Here is a 21771-nt window from a genome sequence, read left to right as displayed (position 1 = left end):
AGCTAAGTGTCTCTATTCTGCCTCTGTCCTAGTGTCCATCTAATAAGTGAGGGGGGAGATTAGAACACCTCAGAAGGCACAGGGTTGTAGGAAACCAGAAACTTTAGATGAGGGTGATGGTGTCTAAAAACCAGATGTGATGTAGGTGTTGAAAGCGAGATGTCCTTCTTCTGCTTCCCAAAGGCTTTGGCTGCAGCAACAGCCCTGGGAAAAGCTCTGGCCCTCCTCACCTGCCCTTGCCCAGCAGGACGCCTTTTCGGGCCTACATAGCTCCTCACACAACACCCGCCTGGGACCTTGCCCTCACCTACCAGCTCAGCAGCACCTTTTTTCCTCTCAAAACCTCCTCTTGCCACCCTCCCCCTTCCACACTTCACACTCATTTCATCACAAACTCACCCATGGCCCCTTTGGCTTCTCAAGCGCCTCTGGAGGGACGCAGCTTCCCAGGCACGCCGATCCTTCCCTTCAACGCGCACTGGACGGACATTCGAAACACAGCCCTTTCCAGGAGGTAATGCGCTGCTTTTGGACCCTGGCACCCAGCAAGAAGTCCTGGGACTCTTTTTCTGACCGATGGACCCCACTGACTTGCCTTTACCAAGCTGAAACTAAGGACCGGCCGATGGCTCTCTTTGCAAACAGACGCCATCAGACTGAGCCACGAGGCGTGCTGCAGGATAGCCCCTCCCCACCAAAAAGCAATGCCGTGACCCGGCTTCAAACCGAGGCTGCTGCAGCCAGAGCGCAGAGTACTTACCACTATACGATCATGGCCAGGTGCTGGGGGCGTAGGCAGCAACCCAGTGGAAAATGCTCAGCTCTGCGCTCTCGGGGCGGCCACCTACCTCGCCGGCATCACAGGTATTTCTCAAGTCTCCCCATTACAGTCACAGGTAAAATGCTGAACAAAGGAAAAAATAGAGGAAGCCAATCCCATGCCTGTCCCTTTTTCTGTCTTCCTCCACCCCTGCACCAAGTCCCTCCCCGTTTGTCTGGGCCATTGTCCTCATGCCCCTGGCCAGCCTATTTCCCTTTGCATTTTTCCGTGGAGATGAATGTTTATGAGTTTGTACCCAATTTTTTAAGGCTTTGCTTTGGCAAGGCTGTTGCCTGCTGTGAGCAAAATAGAAGGGGGCTACCTGAACTAGTGTCACTGGCTGAAGCTTTTCTATTTACATGAAAAAAGCTCAGAGCTCTGAAAATGGTTTTTTTTCTTTAAGATTCTCATGTTAGTGAGATGGTTTCTTAGCTAGCAGGGGACTGTTTTGTGATGTGCATTCTACTGGCTCTTTGGTTTTGTATGTTTTTCCGAGGAACGGTGGAGGAGAGTATCACAGTTGAAGAGCAGCAAAGAAATACGTTGTTGTTTGTGTTAACGTTTGGTTTTTCCTAAAAGTGTATGGTTTGGAGTCATTTGTAACTCTTCAGTTAGTTATTGGTAACGGCTTCTTATTGGGCCCCTGAGTTGAAAAGCTGCTCTTGCAGATTTTAGTTTGTCATTGTTGGAAGGTCAGTTCAAGAGCTGCTTTCTTAGTCTAGTCCGTGAGGGTTCTTCCGCCGTCCTCCTTAATATACCTTCCAGAAGGTGATTGCATGGTTTCCCTCGTCTTCCCACAGAAGAGAAATTGTCCATCCCTTTCCTGTTGGGAAAACACCAGTGTTTTAACTTAAGAAACGGTCAACGTTTTGCCCAGATGAGGGCTAGTTCATAGGAGCAGAAGAAGAGGAAGGTTGTGGCCCTTTGAGTCAGATTTCTAGCGTTTCAGGCCAGAAGGAACCAGCCGATCACCTCAGAGGGACTAAGGGGCACCAATGCCCCAAATGGCAAGGAATTGCTTTGATGCAATTGACTGTCTGTTTGAGCTAGTTCTGTGGGAAGGAGCAGAAAAGAGTCTCGGGGCTGCGGAATAGCGCCTGCATAGGCTTTCTTTGCCCTGTTTTGCTGTAAGAGTTAACCGTGAGAGATTGGTAGTCCAGGTCAGTGGGTGGGTTTATGGAAATTAGGAGTATAGAGGGGAAACTAGGGAGAGGAAGGCATCTGCAAGACTTGTCTGTCTTTGAACAGAATTGTGTGTTAAGGGTTCTTGCTTCGAAGTCTTCCACTGGAGTCATTTCGGGGAAGTGATTCTCAGGTAGAGTTCCCGAATTGTGGTGTTTGTTGCGTGTCTGGGAGCTTGTCCTGGTGAGGTCGAAATGGGTGGGCGCAGGGGTGTGCGTGCGTGGCAGAGTGTGAGCATTGTTTCTTGGCTCCTTGGCTCCCAGATCAAAGTGTAGAGGAGGATCACTTTATTGCCGTTATCCAGTCCGCTCATTTATTCGTGCCCACGATTACCTATAACCTGTTTGTATGAATGATGTACCCTCACTGTTTGCTGCCTGTACCTTGAACTCACCCACGGTATAGCCCGCATTGGGGACATGACAGACTGTTTATATGTATATGCCATCCAATACCCAAACGCTAATATTCCCCTACAACCTGTATGTTACCCCCAATGACACAATAACTGACGCTTCAAACACTATGTATTGTTTATTTTTAAATATTCTCTAATAAATTTTCAAATATTCTCTAATAAACTTTAAATCTGTTCTTATCAGTTTAATCTCTGATATGTCCTTGATGTGAGGGCTGTATATTAGCTTAATTTTTGAAGCAGGGGGGGTTAGAACAGAAGCTTGCTTTGTCTGCCCCATGCATCGACCTGGTATTGCAGTGCTTCCAGGAACGGTGTATCTCCTTTAGGAGCGAACCTTCTGGTTAGAAAAGCAGAAAGAGATCTGGGAGTCGTCGTGGATAGTTCTTTGAAAACATCCACTCAATGTGCAGCGGAGCGTTGGGACTCATTAAGAAAGGGACAGGTAATAAGACAGAAACTATCATATCGCCTCAATATCAATCCATGGTACGCCCACATCTTGAATACTGCGTGCTGATGCGGTCGCCCCAATCTCAAAAAAAATATATGGGAATGGAAAAGATTCAGAAACGGACAACAAAGATGATGAGGGGATATGGACCAGCTTCCATCTAAGAAGAGATTCATAAGATTGGGACTTTTCATTTGGAAAAGAGATGACTAAAGGGGGATACGAGGGAGATCTATAAAACCATGACCGGCGTGGAGAAAGTAAATAAGGAAGAGTTATTTACTCCTTGTCATAACACACGAACTAGGGGTCACCAAATCAAATTAATAGGCAGCAGCTTTAAAACAAACAAAAGGAAGTCTTTCTTCACGCACCACACAGTCAACCTGTGGAACTCTTTGCCAGAGGATGTCGTGAAGGCCAAGACTATAACAGGGTTCAAAAAAGCACTAGATAAATTCATGGAGGATAGGTCCATCTATGGCGCTTTGCCAGCGGTATCCCTAGCTAGGTATCCCTGTTTGCCAGAAGCGGGGCATGGACAACAGGGGATGGAGCACTTGATGATTCCCTCTTCTGTTCATTCCCTCTGGGGCACCTAGCATTGGCCGCTGTCAGAAGACAGGATACTGGGCTAGGTCTTTAACTTGGACGGGTAGCTGGGAAGACGGTCAATCAGACAGAACCCGTTCAACAAACCTTTTCATTTCCTTGTTATTGCCTGACTCCTTTAATTCTTTTCCTTTTCCTTATTTCCCAGCAGACCGACTAGCCACCAGATTTGGGTGCTAGCAGAGGGACCTGACGAGCTCCTTCTTTTCGGCAGCGTTGAACATGCCAGGGCACAGTCAGATTCTGGATGCTCATCTGAATGTAACGCCTAGCTCTCACCTTTATTTCTGTTTCTTAGCTCTTTTGGGCCATCCAACTTTGGTCTGACCCGTAGGATCCCTGCATTAGGAGAGATGGCTAATTAATGAGCCCATAAACCTTGGAAATCAAATGAAACCTGAAGTCCGTAGAAGACCTCGAAAGGCCCTTGGGGGGTGGAGTGCGAGCTGAGGAAGAGTTCCCTGCACAGCTTACCTCTCCATTCTCGTTTTCCTGTCCTGAGCGGAAAAGCCAGGAAGCAGCTCCGGGTAGGGAGGGGATACCATATGTGTGCAGTGGTTAGACAGGAAACAGCAAGGAACTGGACTCGTATGGAGTGAAACTGTAAGCATCTTCTGTATGCCTGATGACTGCAGGTTTGAGAGAGTTATGTGGGAAGTGGAGGCTTTCGGTGGGCTTTCAGAGGAAATGTAATGGAAAGGCAGCCGAAAGTGGAATCCCAGGTTTTTAAACAATCCTCCACTAACACACCAAACAGCTCAGGTCTAGTTACTCATTGAAAATTAGAATAAAGTTACAGCAAGATTTCATCATAAATGAAGTCAAACCCTAAAGATTTCAGAACACAACTGCTATAAGGAGCCACGAGGGAAGCAATACAAAGTCAACCTTGCCTCAGAGAAAGGCAGTTAAACAATTTCTCTTTTTTTAAAGCAGCATAATCTCCCCAAACGGAAGGGCACTGTTCCCGGAGAAGGGTCCTGGAGAGGGTTTTCCTCGTTGGTGCCGGCCATCCACCTGCCCGAAAGGCGGGAGCTAGGTCGACGGAAGAATTCTTCCGACCAAGGCGCGGACTGATGTAGCCGCGCCGATTTACGTTCCCCGTGCAGATCAGGCCCGAGGGTCGGTTCATGCTGAACAGTTAAGTCAAAACAGCTCGGTCCGTCAGAGGTGTGCAAAAGGGAAAACCCGCTCCTGGGCGACACGGCCACGCCGCCCTAACCCGCAGCATAGCTAAAGGGCATTCGGGGAGGCGGTGGGTGGGCCTCAAGCGACGGAAAGCCCTCCTCCAGCATGGGGTTGTGACAGCCTAGTCTCCGTAGCACAGACAGGGTGGCCACCAAGAGACAGGAACAGACAGCGAAAGCCAAAGCGGCCCCAGGGCAGGGGGCGAGGCTGCCTGTTGGACGAGGAGACCTGGTGGGACAGGCGTTTTGGACAAGCCGTCCTCCCGTCAAAGGAGGAAGAGCCTGAGAAGAAGGGCCGGGCAAGAAGCTACAAGCAGGGAAAGAAGCAGAGCAGGCAGGCAGGCAGGCAGGTCCCCTTAGAGCCAAGGAAGGCACCCGTCCAAGCCCCCAAAAAGCAGACTAGAGAGCAGATCAGCTGCAAAAGACCAGGGAAAGCCAAGAACACAGAGAGACCCAAGTAAAGTTTCAGAGCTGAGCTTTGCTTACAAGGAGGAACTTGTGACAAAGATACCTAGAAGTACAGGGCCTGTGGAAAAGAGCACTCCCAAAGGGCCAGAATAACAACTGCTTTCCTGAGAATCTGCTTTGCAGTGCACTAAGCCTAAACAGGCCACTGTCAGTTGTCTGTTGTTCAAACCAATCACCAGGGGAGAGCGCAAACGCAGTCCCCCACTACCACAAATTATGCAGTTGAGTTTCCCGCATTTGGGGAAATCGCAGGGGTCAGCACGCCCGCAGTGCAATGGATGAGCCTCACCCTGGGAAAACCACCTTCGTGATCATGGTATCTCCCCTGCCAGGTAAGTATGAGTTCCTGCTGCCCAGCCGCCGCCCGCCCTCGCTCGCCCCGCACTTATAACACACGGGGCGGACCACCGCGCCCCCCACCGCCGGCCTCGCCCACACCGGCCCCCACTGCCGACAGCTGCCCCGACGCGGCCCCCGGAGACCGTCCCTTCCCCACCCCGAGCTCCCGGTGCCAAAGTCGGGCCCTGCCTGGCAGCCTGCGTCCGCTCCCACGATGCTCTGCTCGCACACAGATCTGCATACCTGCTCACGCGGCTCCGCCCCTCCGCTCGGGCCCCTCCCCCTGCCCGCCCGGGCCGCCGCTCTTGCGTGCTCAGCTCTTTGAGCTCAGATGGGGTGTAGTGCTCAGATCGAGTGCGACAGACCTTAACTTTGCCATGTGAGGGTCATTCTATCCCCATTACCTGGCTTGCTTATTTATACCTATGAATGTCTTTAACTGTTGTATGGGTGATGTACCCTCACTGCTTGCTGACTGTATCTTGAACTCACCCACAGTATACCCCACATTGGGGACATTGCACACTTCTGGCTAAGATCATGTGCTGTCCAATACCGAAGTACTAGCATCCCCCTATACTCTGTATGTCACCCCTGATGACTCTGGCTGGGAAAGCATTATCTAAATTGTATCTATTCTTAAACATTTTCTAATAAACATTTAAACCTAAAATCGCCCTATACTCTGTATGTCACCCCCGATGACCAATATCTGACGTTTCAACTCTCTGTATCGTTCATTTTCAAATATTTTCTAATAAACTTTTAAATCTTGGCCTATCCAAGGCCGTGATCAAGTGTCTTGATGTTTTTGGTCTTTTGGCCTCAAGATGAAAACCTTGTCTGTGTCTTGGGAACCTCGAGGTAAAAAATTATCTAAGTTGTAGCGGGTCCCGTCCCGGGCAACCAGGCCATCAGAGAGACGACGTGGCCCACCTGCTGCTGGGGAAAGAGTGCAGCTTGCATTTCGCTTCTCTCTCGCTCTCTCTCTCTCTCTCCCCACCGGAAGTTGGTCCCATACAAGAATGACCTCCCCTGCCTTGTCTCACGTCAGTTTCTCCTCAGGGCAGAAGGTCAGGTGTTGTCAGCCACTCTCCAGAAACTGGATGGCCACTCGATCCCTTTTGTGACCTGCCAAGTGAGGCTGAGTGCACTGTCAAGCAGGGCTGTCCAGAGGTGGGGGCAAGAGGGGCAATTTGCCCCAGGCCCTGAGCCCCACAGAGGCCCCCACCAGAGTTTTTCGGGGCCCCTGGAGCAGGGTCCTTCACTCGCTCTCGGGGGCCTGGAAAACTCTTGCGGGGCTGGGTGCAGCAGCTTCTTCCGCTCCCGGTCTTCGCTGGCGGCTGGGGTCCTTCCGCCCCCCACTGGCGAAATACCGCCGAAGACGGAGCGGGACCAGCCGCTGAAGTTCAGCTCGGTCTTCGACAGTAATTCGGCGGTGGAGGGCCCTTCCGTTCCAGGACCCGCCGCCGAAGTGCCCTGCAGAATTACCGCCGAAGACCGGGCTGCACTTCGGCGGCGGGTCCCACTTCGGGGGAAATTCGGCAGCGGGGGGGCCCCCACCGCGGGTCTTCGGGGCACTTCGGCGGCAGGTCCCGGAACGGAAGGGCCCCCCGCTGCCGAAGACCCCGGGCGCCTGGAATCCTCTGGGCGGCCCTGCTGGCAGGCAGCTCCACATGGAGCTTCCCACCTAGACATCCCTGGATGAGGTGAGGTGGTGCATTGGCAAAGGGGGCGGTTTGAGCAGGGTTGTGTGTGTGTGTGTGTGTATATCTAATTTTGGAAGTGAAGTCACAAACTGCTGGGGCTGGTTTCCTATTGGTGTGACCGATTTTTGCAAAGCTTCCCCCCACCCATCTTCTTTTGGCACTAGGGCTTTCTGCGCTGCCATTGACAGGGGCAGTGGCACAAGGGGCTCAGGGTGGAGAATCAGGGAGCCGGTGGGGGCGGGGGGAGAAAGGGTGCACAGGGGTGTGTGTGTCACAAGGATAAGAATCACATTTAGCCCTTGCACGGCAATGGTGGTGCACTCACGCACTGCCACAGCTTCTAGTACCATGATTATTTATCTGTACAACAGCAGCACCTACAGAGACCGGGGCAGAATCAAGGCCCCCATTGGGCCAGGCGCTGCCCAGACACAGCAAGATACATGCCATGCCCCAGAGAGTTTACAGGCTCCATACCCAAAAAGTGGGAGAAGAAACAGAGGCCCAGTGTCACACAGCAGCAGTGAGAGTAAAACCCAGGACTCCTGGCTCCTCCTGCTCTAACCACTAGACCCCACTCTGCTCCCAGAGTTGGGGACAGAACCCAGGAATCCTGGATCCCCAAAAGGGCAGGAGTGGGGTCTAGTGGTTAGAGGAAAGGAAAATGGGTGTCAGGACTCCTAGGTTCCAGTCCCACCGCTGGGGTTAGAGTGGAGTCTCGTACCTTAGCATAGGGCGGGCTGGGAGCCAGGACTCCTGGGTTCTTCCCATCCCCCCCTGAGCCACCTTGCACAGCAGGAGGGGGCTGGGCAGGAAGCGATGATGGGGTGAAAACTACCAAGAAATGCAAATCATGGAAGGAGCCTGTGCCAGGAACTGGTTGGTGCAGAAACCAGGGTCCCATCCCCACCTCTGATCCCCCCTTGGCTGAGACTGGATCGTGCCCCCTATGTCCCCAATCTGCCCCCTGCGAGCCCTGGGGGGCAGGGAACAGCCATGGTGCTGGGCCCCCCATCCAATTGAAGTATTCAGTGTCGCAGTGACCCAAGGTGTGTGCACAGAATTGGGGTGGAGTGTGTGTGTGTGGGTGGATGGATGGATGGATTTCTGCATGTGTTTGTGTGGTTTTCTGTGAGGGGGGGGCTGTTATTACAGCTGTGGGGGTTGTGTTTGTGGCTGTGCAAGTGTGTGTGTTCATGTGGCTGGATTTGTGCATGTGTTTGCATCTGTTAGCAGTTGTGTTGATGTTGGCTGGATTTGTGTGGGTGTTTGTGTATATTAGCGAGTGTGTGTGGCTGCATTCATGCATGTGTTTGTGTATGTTTGCAATTGTGTGTGTGTGTGTGTGTGTGTGTGTGTGCATGCTCTGCTGCCCTCTTTCAGCAGAACAACTGTTTCTCTGTATGTCACAGCCCCCATACCGTTAACCCCGGTGGTGATTTCCCATCTTACAAGGGCTGGCTGGCCTGACCCTTCTCCCCTCTGCGGAGTGTGGCGGGGGCTGCAGCTCACCCCCTGTGGGGCAGGAGTGCCCAGGTGCAGGCACTGGGCTCTGATGTACCTGGAGAGCAGCTCAGGTGCGGTGGGGCAGGGCATGTGGTGTCCGTTCTGCGTTGCCTGGTGCTGGGCCATTGCACAATCCCCAGCCACACCGCACAGCGCATCCCGAGAGGGGGCAGGGGGCCAAGCCGATGATCCAGCACGAGGGGGGAGAGGATGTGTGGTTGGGGGGAGGAAAAGCCTTGGGCTGCACTGGGGGAGTGCAGAGCAGGGGTGACACCCCAGAAACCTGCAGCAAAGGGATGGACAGGTGGGGTGGGTGGATAGAAGAGGCAGCGAGACTAAAATCTAAAAGGGGAGTGTGGAGTCTAGTGGTCAGAATGGGGGAGGGGGGTTGGTGGTCAGAATTCCTGGGTTCTATCTCCAGCCCTGGGAGGGGAGTGGGGTCCAGTGGTTAGCGTGTGTGTCGGGGGGGAGGAGCCAGGACTCCTGGGTTCTCTCCCTGGCTCTGACTCTCTCTTGTGCAATCCCTCGGCAGTTACCCAACTCACCAGCGTGTGGGAGCGAGGGGCTGGGGCTGGGTTGCGACATGGCCCAGAGTCCTGTGCTGCCCCTTTGTTACCCAACCCGGGGCAGGGTGGGGGATGGCCTGGGAGACCTGCTAAGAAAGGCGCTTCTGGTGGGTTTGTGTGTGGGTCACGCTGCCCCTGGCTGGATAGACCCCTCTAGGTCAGAACCAGTCTCAGCCCGGGTCAGACCCTGGGAGCCCAGCCCCCTCTGTCCCCATGGCCATGTCTATTGGTCTCCTGGAAAGGTCCATTCTCATGGGTAGCTGTCCAGTGGCAGTGAGTTCCACAGGCCTCAGCACACACTGTGTGGGGCAGGAGGTCCTTGTGTTGGGAGCAGTGGGAGTGAACTGTGTGCGGTTGTGTCTCTGAGCACAATTGTGAATATTCTGGTGTGTGGGTGATTGTGAGTGTGGCTGGGGGTGTGATTGTTTCTCTCTTTGGGGGTTGGGCTAGCATGCCCCTCTGGGTGTGTTGTGTGTGAGTGTTCTTGGGATTGTGTGAGTCCCTTTGTGCATCAATGTGTGTGTGTGTGTGTGTGTGTGTGTGTGTGTGTCACTTGCTGCAGGATACAAAATCCTGCAAAGCCACCACACACACACACACACACACACACGCACACACACACACACAAACACTCACACACAGAGTGGGGCTCAGCCCCACCAGCAGGGGGCAGCAGGGACACACACGTCTCTCCTGGGCCAGCTTGGACAATTTCCCATCACGACCCGGCACAGTGCTGGTGCCCCCACATGGGGGTGGGCAGTGACTGGGCAGGGGGGGGCAGATGTGCTGGATTCAGAAGGAAGCACTTTGAGAAAATCAGTCACGGCCCTTAGCAGAGCTGGGACACAGACCCAGTGACCCCTGCACCACCCTGGGAGGGGAGTGGGGTCGAGTGGTCAGAGCAGGGGGCTGGGCACCAGGACCCCTGGGTTCTATCCCTGGCTCTGAGAGTGGAGAGGGTCTAGAGCAGGGGGACTGGGAGCCAGGACTCCTGGGTTCCATAGGGGAGACTTTTTTCCTGTGCTCCTCTCCCTAGAGATCCCAGCCCAGCCCCCTAGTGGAGAGTGAGTGGGAGCAGGGGAAGTTGCTCTCCCACTTCAGAAACATGATTCAAACCCCTCCCCCCTGGGCTGTGACATCATGGAACCTTCCCGTCCCCCCAGGCAGACAGTAGAAGCCCCGCCCACCAGAGAAGGGGGATTGGCAGAGACCCAGCCTGGGGTGCAGGGGAAATGGGGTGGGGTGGAGGGAGACATGGGGGGTGGGGGTGGGGGTGTGTGAAATGTTGGTCCAGGGAAACTGAGTCACTCCCAGGACATGCTGTGCAGGGGGGAGCACAGGGGCAGGGAGAGAAACCCAGCCCCACAGAGCCCCAGAGGGATATTGGGGGCAGGGGAGGGGATGGAGGGGGGAGAGACCCAGCCTCATACACCCCTAGAGGCAGCAGGATATGGGGGGGCAGGAGAGGGGATGGCAGAGAAGACACCCATCTCCATAGACCCCCAGAGGCAGGACATGAGGGGAGGGAGGGAGGGATCCAGCCCTATAGACCTGTAGGGGCAGGGAGATATTGGGGGCAGGAGGGGAGAAGGGGGGTTGGCAGAGACCCAGCCCGGGGTGCAGGGAAATGGGGGGGTTTGGAAGGAACTGGGGAGGAGAAGAGACACAGGGCAGGACACATGTTGGGACAGGGAAACTGACTCACTCCGAATACATGTGGAGCAGGGCAGGGCGGAGGCAGATCATGCTGGTCCCAGGGTAATTTCGGGGGGTTCTGATTCCCCACTCAGCCGGGGGGCTCCCCTCTGGGCTGAGGAGCCCTGGGGTGGGCGGGTGCAGGGGCTGGGTGTGTGTGTCAGGCTGGGGGAGCTGCCTGGGCAGAGGGGCTGGAACTGGGGGGGCTGCAGCAGCCCCTGGCTTGACGTGGTTTCCATCACACCCAGGGGTTACAGTTGGTTCAGTGGCTCAGCCCCGCCCCCCACTATACAGATTGTTCTGGCACCACTGGCCTAGGGTCACCGTCTAGTGCTCAGGGCCTGCCTGGCTCTCCTAGAGCAGGGCGAGCGCCCAGCTCTCCTGGGGCAGGGCTGGCGAGAGCTCTGGACAGATACTAACAGCGCCGGGGAGCCTGGACGAATATTAGTTGGACAGAGGAGCCTGGGGCAGTTTTGTCAGAGAGCAGAAATGAATCCTGAACACAGCGCTGGAGCTGCAGTGCTTGGGGTGTGGGCCTGGGTCTCCTGCACAGTCTCCCTGCACCCCCTCGTGGCATAACAAGTTCCCTGCAGAGAAGCAGAGGTGCGGGACCGAGGGCTGCGGCGGGGGCTGCAGCACCCCCATGTCTCACTGTGCAAAGCTCCAGGTGCTGTGGGAACAAATCCAGCATTATTGTGTGATTCCAGAGAACCCCTGAGCTATGCTGCCCCTGTGCAGTGTGAGCGGGAATTGCACGTTTTCACATTGCTTGTGAACACACCTGGGTACAGTTCACAGGCTTTCAGCACCCCTGACAGGCTGATTACAACACCTGCAGCCAATCAAGGCAGAGCTAATCAGGATAAAAAGGAGCTCATTCCAGTTTGTAGTGTGCGTGTGAGGAGCTGGGAGCAAGAGGTGCAAGGAGCTGAGAGTGAGAGGGTGTAGCTGCTGGAGGACTGAGGAGTACAAGCGTTATCAGACACCAGGAGGAAGGTCCTGTGGTGAGGATAAAGAAGGTGTTTGGAGGAGGCCATGGGGAAGTAGCCCAGGGAGTTGTAGCTGTCATGCAGCTGTTACAGGAGGCACTATAGACAGCTGGCCCTGGCCCTGCTTCCTTTAAATGCCATGTGGGCAAGAGGAAGAGCTGCAGCTACAGGGACCAAAGTTGAGGACATCAGGTGAAGCAGCGAGAAACAACCATCAGGTCAACCCTCAGGAATCTCTAGCCAGACTGTTAAGTTCTAGGACCCCACCCTATGGCGGCCAGCTGGACCAGAGACCCATCTCCAATGGGCACCAGTGACCCAGGAGGAGGAGAAAGAAAACATCACTCTAGCTCAGCCAGGAAGAGGGTAACCAAGCACATTGAGCTCCAAGGCTTTGCAGCAAATCACCCTACCTGGCAGAGGCCCCACTAAGATTTGAACTCAGATTCCAGGACTCAAAGTCCTGAGTGCTGCCCATTACACCATGGGACCTGCTTTTGTTCTGTGTTTATTGCTTCCCACCATCAGCTTCCTCTCGCGGGACTCTCTCTCCTCCTCCAGCGACTGTGGTCCTGCATTATCAGATCTGTGGGTCCTGCCCTGAGTCCCCGCATGCCCCTGCTTTGTCTCCATTCCCTGCAGGCTGCAAAAATGTCAGGGGAGGCTGCCCCTCCCTTCCCTCAGTGCTCCCACTCATATCGGCCAGATGCAGCCTCATCTCCTGGAACTCGGACAGTTGTCGCTTGATCCGGTCGTACAGTCACACACTGACTGGCTCCCCTGCCTGGATGCTCTTGTTGAAATCCCACAGACAACGCTGCAGGACTTGGCACTGTTGGTTTCTTTAATGTTGTGGTGTTTCCCCAGCCACCGGAACAAAGCAGCCAACTCCTCCCTCACCGACTCCCACCAATCCCCCTGGTTGCCATAGAACCCTCTGATGCTTTCCTGTTCTGCCAACACCGCCAGGCCTCGCCCCCCTGCTCCTTTATCTTGCAAGCTCTGGCTGTTCAGCTTCCAATATCCTCTGCCCTGGGTCAGGGACAGGGGTGGCTCCAGGCACCAGCGCAGCAAGCTGCGGGGGGCGGCCTGCCGGTCGCTGTGAGGGTGGCAGGCTGCCTTCGGCAGCCTGCCTGCAGGAGGTCCCCTGGTAATGCGGATTAGGTGGCATGCCTGCGGGAGCTCTGCCAGTCCCGCGGCTGCAGCAGCAATTCGGTGGTGGTTACGCCGAAGGCGCGGGACCGGCAGACCTCCCGCAGGCATGCCGCCGAATCCACCTTACCAGAGGACCTCCAGCAGGTGTTGGGATAGATCTGTATTACATTATACACTAATGTTAGATGTGTAGAAAGTGTGACTAGAAAGGAGCAGTGTGACTGTATTGCCCGTGGGAGCCAGCTGAGGTCACTCAATCAGGGTGAACTGTAAACAAAACAGGGCAGACAAACCCCAAACACTGGTGGTTATTCTAATACTTAGATTTACCAACCAGCACAAAACAGCTTCTGTAGCACCTCACTGGTTACTCAGAAGTCCAAACCACGCAGTTCCCTTAAAGTGCCCAGCCTCAGGCCTCCGTCCAGACACACACGTCAGATATGATGATGATTCCTGAAAATCTCATCTCATCATATAAAAGAAAAGGTTCTTCCAATCCCAAAGGATCAGCCACATACCCAGGTCCAATTATAACTTAGATCTTACCCAAAATACACGCCATAGCCAATTGTTATTAACTCAGCTAGAATTTATTAAAAAAGAAAAGAGAGAGAGTGTTGGTTAAAAGATCAATATACAGACAGACTTGAATTCAATTCTTGAGGTTCAAATGCATAGATGAGGTGAGCTTGTAGTTGCCAAAAGTCCTTTTAGAAATGGTCGAGAGGTTATAGTCCAATGTCCATATTCAGGGTGACCCCAGTCACTGACTCGGGATCTCAATCCTTATGGCTTAAGGTTTCCCCCTCTTGAAACCCAAAGCAGATCTGAGATGAAGCAGGATCATGTCCCAGGGTTCTTATACATTTCCAGCAGCCTTTCAGCCAGAGAAAACAATAGGCTTAACTCTTTCTCTCAAACATCCTGACAATTAGCACAGGGTAATTTACCCATTAAACAGTTCAGATCCAGGTTAGCACAACCTACACAGAGACAATAATACTATTTCACTCAAGTATCATCATAAATGTTAATATTCCTTTTTTGATCTTTGAATTAAAACTACAGCAATAAACAAGACTTGTTTGCTGACATCACAAGCCCTGAGCAAACATCTCCCCTTCTACCTCTAACAATGCCGACTTGCATTTCAAAGCTCTGTTCATTTACAGATCTTCCTAACCAGTCCTTAAGGTTCACCCATGGGTCAGGTCAGTGGGTGAGGTGAGTTAATTAACTCTTTCTGGCCCTGTCACCTTTCAATGAAATATTATATTACACTCATAATGTCACAGGAGGTCAGGAATGGGATAGCAGGGGATGCGGGTCAGGAGTGAGGGGCACCAGCAGAACTGTGAGTCTGGAGGTCAGGGCTGGGATAGCAGGGGCTGCAGGTCAGGAGTGAGGGGCACCAGCAGAGCTGTGAGTCTGGAGGTCAGGACTGGAATGGCAGGGGCTGCGGGTCGGGAGTGAGGGGCACCATCAGAGCTGGAGGGAGCGCACCAACACCTTCAGCTGGCACCTTTGCAGGGGAGGTCCCAGGCCATCTGTTGCCTGGAGACAGGGTGTCGGCCATTCTCTGTGCAGACGGCATCACACTGTCCCTCTCGGGCTCTACAACAATCACACCCCCTTATCCCATCATCTAGAGCCTTGAGAAATGCATAGGGGAAACTGAGGCACACAGACAGTATTCAGAGAAAACATTAAGCACATTCCCACTTCGTAACACCTGTATACGACCAGTTACATACTTTGAAGGGTGTAAAATAATCAAATATTGTGCTAAATACAATGATTCTCCAAACTGACCACCAAATTTAAGTTGCACGTTTTTCCCCTCAGGTGAGGGTTCTGGGGTGGGGCTGGGGATGAGGGGTTCACAGTGCAGGAGCGTGCTCGGTGCTGGGGGGTGCAGGCTTTGGGGTGGGGCAGGGCTGAGGATGAGGAACTTGGGGTGCAGACAGGCTGCCCCAGGGCTAGGGCCAGAGAGGACTCCCCATCACCACCACTGGCAGCAGCAAGCTCCAGGGGAGGGACCCCTCCTCTGCCCCCCTGCCCCCCGCAGCACACTCACTCTGCACCACAGTCACTGCACATGCTCCTAGGGCCTCTCTCAGGTCCAGAAAGCTCACTCACCTCCCCTGTGATGGGTACTGAGGGGGGGGGGGGTTGCCATCACAGGTGGCCTTCTGTGTTGCTGCCCCTCACCATAACTTCACTGTGGATGGGGGATGGGGCTGCCCCTTGCCCAGCATGGGGCAGAAGTGGGGTCTGCAGGGTGGTGGCTATGGTGGGGGGTGGGGGAGCAGGGTGTCACAAAATTCACCCAAGCCCCAGCTGCTCAGGTCTAGGAAGCCTCCCTCTCCCATCCCTCCTGTGGCGGGTGGGTTGGTGGGTGCTGGGGAAGGGGGCATTGCCTTCACATGTGGCTTCCTGCCTCCCCTGTGCAGCCTGCTGTGCCTCACTGGGGGTAGGGGATGGAGCTTTCCTGTCCCCAGCGTGGGGCAGGAGTGGGGGGGGGGGGGCTGCAGGGTGGTGGCTGGGCTGGGGGAACAGGGAGGGCAAGTTGGCACAAAATACACCCAAGCCCCAGCTGCTCAGGTAGGCCTATGAACCCCCTCCCCCATCTGCCCTGTGGTGGGGAGGGGCACTGCCTTCACATGTGGCTTCCTGCCTCCCTGACCCCTGCTGCAGCCTGCTGCCCCTCACCACAGCCTCACTGGGGGACGGTGGGAGGGGATGGGGCTGCCCCCCCTTCCCCAGCGTTGGGCAGGAGTGGGGGCTGGGGCTGGGGTGGGGGCAGGGGGGGAATCATAGGGTCAAACACTCACGGAAGCCCCAGCAGCTGCTAAGGTGAGTGATGTCTGTCTCCTGGCCGGAAGTCCCCTTCGCGTCTCCTCCAGGTAGGGGCAGGGGAGGGGAGGGCTGCCAAGCATGGCACGGCCCCCTCCACTCCCCTCCCGCTCCTGAGGTGCTACAGCACCAGCAGCTTGCACTGCTGTTATGCTGTAGCCCTTAGGCGGCGGCAGCAGCAGCAGCAAGGGAGAGAGACGCGCGCTGCGCACTCTTTACATTCAGGCAGGGAAGCTCCAGGGCGGGGAGTGGGGGGAAGCTCCAGCCCTGGCGGCGGCGGCGGCGGGGGGGGGAATGAGAGGCGGGGGGGGGGGCGCTCCAAGCAGGGGAGAAACCTAGCTTCAAATATTGGTGGAGCAGAGCCCCTGACTGTGAATATTCCTGGGGCTTTAGCTCCAGGAGCCCATATAAGTTGGTGCCCCTGGCTTCCACGAGTGCCGCACTCTGACCAGCTGAACCAGGCAAGCCACGGGAAGCTTCTCAAGGTCTTCCCCTGGTGTGGGCTTGGATGCGAAAAGCACCTGGCCGTTCATCAGCTGTTGCAAGAAGTGTGCAGAGTAGGAGTAGCGATGGGGCTGTAGCTTTCCACAGCATCTCAATTTGGGCAGCTTTCCATTCCCCTTTTCTGTGTAATGTCCCTCCCACGGGTTTCACTTGCGGAGCTGTACGACTCTGGCAGGGTGGCCATTTAGAAATCTTTTCCTTGCTTTTCTTTTTCGCCTGGCCCCAGCGTTAGGACCGTTTGGGTGTTTCAGTGGGTGTGTTTTCCCATTGGGAGGCATTTGGAAGTTTGGAAGGGGAGCCGAAAGAGGAGTCTTTTTCACAAGCAAGTTGGCTTTCTGCACAGGTAGGGCCCTTGGCCGTAAAGCTTAGCTCCGTCAGTGCGTCTGCATGGGGTTCCTCCAGTGCCTCCAGAGCCCGTGCTAAACTCTCGGTGTGGGCGTTTGGCTTGCGCCAGTCAGAGTGCGGAGCCTGCATCTTCCCAGGGCCGGCTCCCGTGAGGCGCGCATAACTTGGGAGGAAAGGGGTAGAAGAGGAAGCAAGTGAAGCTGACTTCGAGTGGTGGTGCCCCTGGGCGGAGTGGTTCTCCTGCTCCTTCCTGTCGGAGGGGTGGGCTTGGGGGGTCTGGCTGTGGGCGGTGGGAGGATGGTGTCCAGGGAAGTCCCAAAGGTCACCCTGCACCGGCGGAGTGTGAAACCTCTCCCCTAGGTTGGGGTGCCGAGGATTAAGCCTTCCTCTGTGGCTTGGGCTGGGGAGCGTGATCCGGCGTCGGGTACATTTGGGTGGAGCTGGCGGCCGGCAAGAATTCGGGCCATCAGGTCAACCCTCTGTGGACAATGGGGGCGAGCCGGCAGGCCTGCAATTTTGGCTTCACGGGCGGGCAGCTCAAGCCTGGCCTCCTATGAGCCTGGAAGGCAGCCAGCCGGGCTCACCTGTCTCCTCCCCGGGCCCAAGTTCCTTTCAGGCAGCAGGTGGAGCGAGGAGCCCAGGGAGGGGAGACCAAGGAGGTGTCCGGAGCCTCGTCCTGCCCGGCACCCTGCAGTGCTCTTGCCCGCTCCCGGCCCACCTGGTTTTGGCCTCTGCCACCCCTAGCAGTCAGCCAAAAGAGCAGAAGTCACCCTCTCCCTCCCGCAGTGGCCAGCATGGGGCTTGAACCCATGACCTTGGCATTATTAGCACCATGCTCTAACCAGCTGAGCTAGCTGGCCTACGGGAAACCCTCCCTTACCTGACCCTTTTGGAAGGAGTCACCGGCTGGCGCGGGGAATGATGTGGCCTCAGTTATCGAATGGATGGATCAAGACACCCCCTGCCAAGGTAGGGGAATTAGCTCAAGTGGTAGAGCGCTCGCTTCGCATGCGAGAGGCAGCGGGATCGATGCCCGCATTCTCCAGCGGCAAGGCAGCTGCGGGACTGTCTCTTGCCCTTCTTTTAGAAGCCATGGACAGTCAGCCGGCTCAGCTCCTCCAGTGGCCTCCATCCATCTCCCCGCTTGGCCTCCCAAAAAGCCAGCCCTTGCAGAGCACAAAGCTCTTCCTCCCCGGCCCTTCTCCCCCTTGCGCTGACTGGGAGGCTGGAGACAGCTGGGGGAAGTTAGCTCAAATGGAAGAGCATGGGAGAAGTAGTCAGACCCATACACACATTCTCCAGCCTGCTGTGCTCTGCTGGGCTGGGCTCTAGTGGGGGACCTGCACCTTTCTTTCTGAGCTCTCACTGGAGCACAATCCCTTTCCTCCTCCCTCCCTGCTAGTCTACGCCAAGCTCAATGGCCGGGAGGGAGAGCCACTCAAATACAGAATTACTCACATCCCAGGGGTCCATGAAGGGAATGAGGAGATGGGCGGGGTGGCACGCGATACCAGCTCAGCTGAGACCGTGAGACCTCGCAGCCTCCTGATCTCAGGCAGCATGGCAGCCCTGGAGCAGAGCAGAGCACGCAGACAGCTTGGAGACAGCCAAAGCGGGGAAGGGCTGCGTTGGTCTGGAAGAGGGAGTCGGTGGCTGTCTATCCTGGCGGAGGCAGGGTTGTTTTGCTGTATGCTGGGCCAGGGCCCAGGGAGTCTGCTAGAGTTGCTGAGCTGGGCCTGCTCCTGGCTTTCCTTGGCTTAGAGGAAAGTGGTGAAGATAAGAACGGCCCTCCTGGGTGAGACCGATGGTCCATCTAGGCCACTATCACTTCTTCTGACAGTAACCGATGCCAGGCACTTCAGAGGCAATGGCCAGAGCAGGCAATCGTCAAGTGATCTATCCCTGCGTTGTCTTCTGAAGTTTGGTGCTTGTTTCAGGGACTAACTCTCAGCCCAGACACACTCCAGGGAGGGAGCGTTGGTGTTTGTGCCGAGGAGCGTGGCTGGGACTCGGACCCCCTTCCCCAGCTCTGGGTAGCGCCCCCCCTCCCCATTTCAGGCTGTGTTCTGCTTAAGGCCACAGAGCCCTTGCCTTTTTTTGCCCGGTGCCTGAGAGTCAGGCCAGCTGCGGGGAATTAGCTCAAGCGGCAGAGCGCTCGCTTTGCATGCGAGAGGTAGTGGGGGACGCTGCCTGCATTCTCCGAGCCTGTCGACTAAGGGCTCCTGATGAGCGTGGTGGACGGGAGAGTCGGCCATCTGACTTTTGGCCTTGCTGCCCGTAGCGGTCAAGCCGAAAAATCAAAAGCCATCCTCCCCAGGCCCACAGCCACCCAGGGGCTCCTCTGCACCATCTTGCCTGAGCCGGTGGAAGTGGAGCCTGGAACTGAGCTGATGCGCTGAGGGTTATTTGCACTGTGCCCTTCACATGGAGGTTAAAACACGGGGCACAGATCTTTGAGCACAACCCTTGTCCTGAGGAATGGGGAGGGGGCTGCATAAAGAGAGACCGGCTCCCCCTGGTGGGGCTGCAGCGCTCTTCACAGGGGCAGTCCCACTGGCAAATCGTACCAGAGTTTTGAAAGCCTCCTTTTCTGGCCGCACTGCCCTCTCTCTAGGGGGAACTGGGGGCCCCAAACTTCCCAGATACCATCATAGGGAGGCCAACCTGAGCACACACACCTGCTCAGCACCCCGGGGTGCAGCCCTGAACTCCGGCAATCAGCTACAGTCAGCTGCCCACCCAACAAGCGTTATACGCAGGAGCCTTCGTGCCCCATGTGTTTAGGTCCTTCCCAGCGCCATTTTTAAACTCCACTGCTCAGGTCTAAGCTTTGGCCACACGGGGGCAGCCTGGACCTCAGCCAACGCCTCCCATTGCTGGTTGCGTTTCCCGCTCCTCGTGGCAGGTTCACACCCCGCAGGCAGATCTCTGAATCGGAGCCGAACAGTTCCCCAAATCCAGCGCTTTAGCAGCAGCTTTGCTAGGAAAGCGCTGACGTCCCCAAGTAACGTAAGAGCCAGAGCGCTGTGTCCAGGACCTTCTATTGGGCCCCTCACCGTGGTGTCTGTGTAGGCGCTAGGAGAAACCAGGAAAATGTTTTCATGGCGTTTAAGGGCAGAAGGGGCCATTAACTCAGCTAGTCTGACCCCCGAATAACACAGAATTACACCATGACACATATTGATCCCACAGACCTTAGATAGATCAAAGCGTTTCAGCCCTCAGGAAGGAGGCTAAACTGGGTGCCAGAGACAGCGAACAAGGGGCCCCCAAGGCAATGGCAGGGAGCTGACAAGGTGAAAAATGCCCAGATGAGCCCAGCAGGCGATCCACCCCCATGCTACAGAGGTGGGAGTCCCTGTTCCTCCTGCCCTTAAGAATCTCTGGTGGTAAGTGGGTCCCCCCAGTTCCCCAGATAAGAATCCTCCATGTGGTTTCCCTGGCTTCACCTCCAGATAAGAACATTGTGTGGAGGGGGTGGGAGGAAGGTTGTCTGGCAGATCTGTCAAGGGGGACTGTGTCTCCCTGTCTGGCCCAGGCTCCTTGGAGGAAGTGATCTCAGTGTGTCTGGCTGTCTCCATTCCTCCCACCCATAAGAATCCCTGGTGTGTGGGTGCACCCTAGACCATTAAGGATCTCTGGTGGGTGGGTGTCTCTCTCCCCCTAGTCAGGATCTCTGGGGTGTGGCTGTATAAAAAGAGGCTTTGACTCACCCAGGCTGGGCTGCCATCACGGAAGAGACCAGGTCCTTCTGTAGAGGGTTTGCGTTCCTCCAAGGCCGTGATCTCAGTGTGTGTGGGTGTCCCTGTCCCTTCAACCCTTAACAATCCCTGGTGCGTGGGTGCGCTGGGCCCCATTACAATCCCCTCTGTCTTACCCCCATGAGGGATCCGGTGGATGTGGGTGTTCTCCACGCTACTGGGGTTGTCTGGTGCTCCTGACCCTCCTGGTTAATAGTGGAGTGTGTGGGTGTCCCCCTGCCCATTAAGGATTCGTGTTGTGCGGATGCCCCCGTTCTTCTCATTAAAAATGGTGCAATGGAGCATATGGGTGTGTCCCCCACCCCATGAACTAGCTCCCGTGTTCCCCTGCCCCCATCCAGGCTCTGTGGTGTGTGGGTGTCACTGTTCCTCTTTTCAAGATCCGTGTGGCAGGGGGGCATCCCTCCCCCCAAGTCACAATCCCCAGCGTGTGGGTGCTCCCATCCCCCAAGCCAGGCTCTGCGGGGTGGGGGTGGGGTGTATAAAAAGAGACCGTGTCTCACTGTCTTGCCCAGGCTACGCTGCAGGGGCTATTCACAGGCGCGACCCCACTACTGATCGGCACGGGAGTTTTGGCCTGCTCCGTTTCCGACCTGGTCTGGTTCACCCCTCCTTAGGCAACCTGGGGACCCCAAGCTTCCCCGGGATCCCCATATTGATGCCGAACTTTGTGCGGACACCCGATCGGCACAACCCCCTCGGAGGCAGGGCTCAAGCCCAAGTGTCTACTCTGTAATTTGTACAGAGGCACCTCTGGGCTTGCACTGACTAAGGACAACAGCTGTGAGTGGGGTGCAGAGTGGGGATGGCTCATGTTAAAGGACTTTTGGTTGCCGGACTTACGAACCGTAGGGAGAAGGACACTGCCCAGCTTATTTGGGGGGTGGGTCTTTCCCTCATTGTTTATGTTTATGTGTTGGGGCTGCTGACATGACTTCTGCTAACCCTGGGCTTACATTGCAGTGTAGACATACCCTGAGAGGGCATCTATACTGTGACAAAATCCCGCTGGCCGGCTGGCCTGGATGATCTATTTTGGGCTCCTGAGGCTCAGACTGGAGCCCAAGCTTGGAGACCCTCACTCCTCATGGGGTCTTGGAGGCTGGGCTGAAGCCCAAGTGTCTACACTGTAATTTTATACCCCTGCAGCACAAGCCCCACAAGCCTGAATCAACTGACCCAGGGTTTGAGAATAGTGA

The 21771-nt window shown here is 55.6% G+C and overlaps 4 non-coding genes across 4 annotated transcripts; 2 read left to right on the top strand and 2 right to left on the bottom strand.

Annotated features, from left to right (window-relative positions):
- The first annotated feature begins 2556 nt into the window (after window positions 1-2556).
- LOC123358694 lies at window positions 2557-2745 on the top strand. Its single transcript, XR_006575766.1, has one exon. It is a non-coding gene; the product is annotated as a U2 spliceosomal RNA (small nuclear RNA).
- A 2572-nt stretch (window positions 2746-5317) lies between these two features.
- Window positions 5318-5481, bottom strand: LOC123358692. The gene has a single exon (XR_006575765.1). It is a non-coding gene; the product is annotated as a U1 spliceosomal RNA (small nuclear RNA).
- A 12116-nt stretch (window positions 5482-17597) lies between these two features.
- TRNAI-AAU lies at window positions 17598-17671 on the bottom strand. The gene has a single exon. It is a non-coding gene; the product is annotated as a tRNA-Ile (tRNA).
- A 112-nt stretch (window positions 17672-17783) lies between these two features.
- TRNAA-CGC lies at window positions 17784-17856 on the top strand. Its single transcript has one exon. It is a non-coding gene; the product is annotated as a tRNA-Ala (tRNA).
- The last annotated feature ends 3915 nt before the right edge of the window (window positions 17857-21771 follow it).

Source organism: Mauremys mutica, unplaced genomic scaffold, assembly GCF_020497125.1.
Source record: "Mauremys mutica isolate MM-2020 ecotype Southern unplaced genomic scaffold, ASM2049712v1 Super-Scaffold_100095, whole genome shotgun sequence".
Taxonomy (NCBI): domain Eukaryota; kingdom Metazoa; phylum Chordata; order Testudines; family Geoemydidae; genus Mauremys; species Mauremys mutica.
This window is presented reverse-complemented; position numbering and strand designations above follow the sequence as displayed.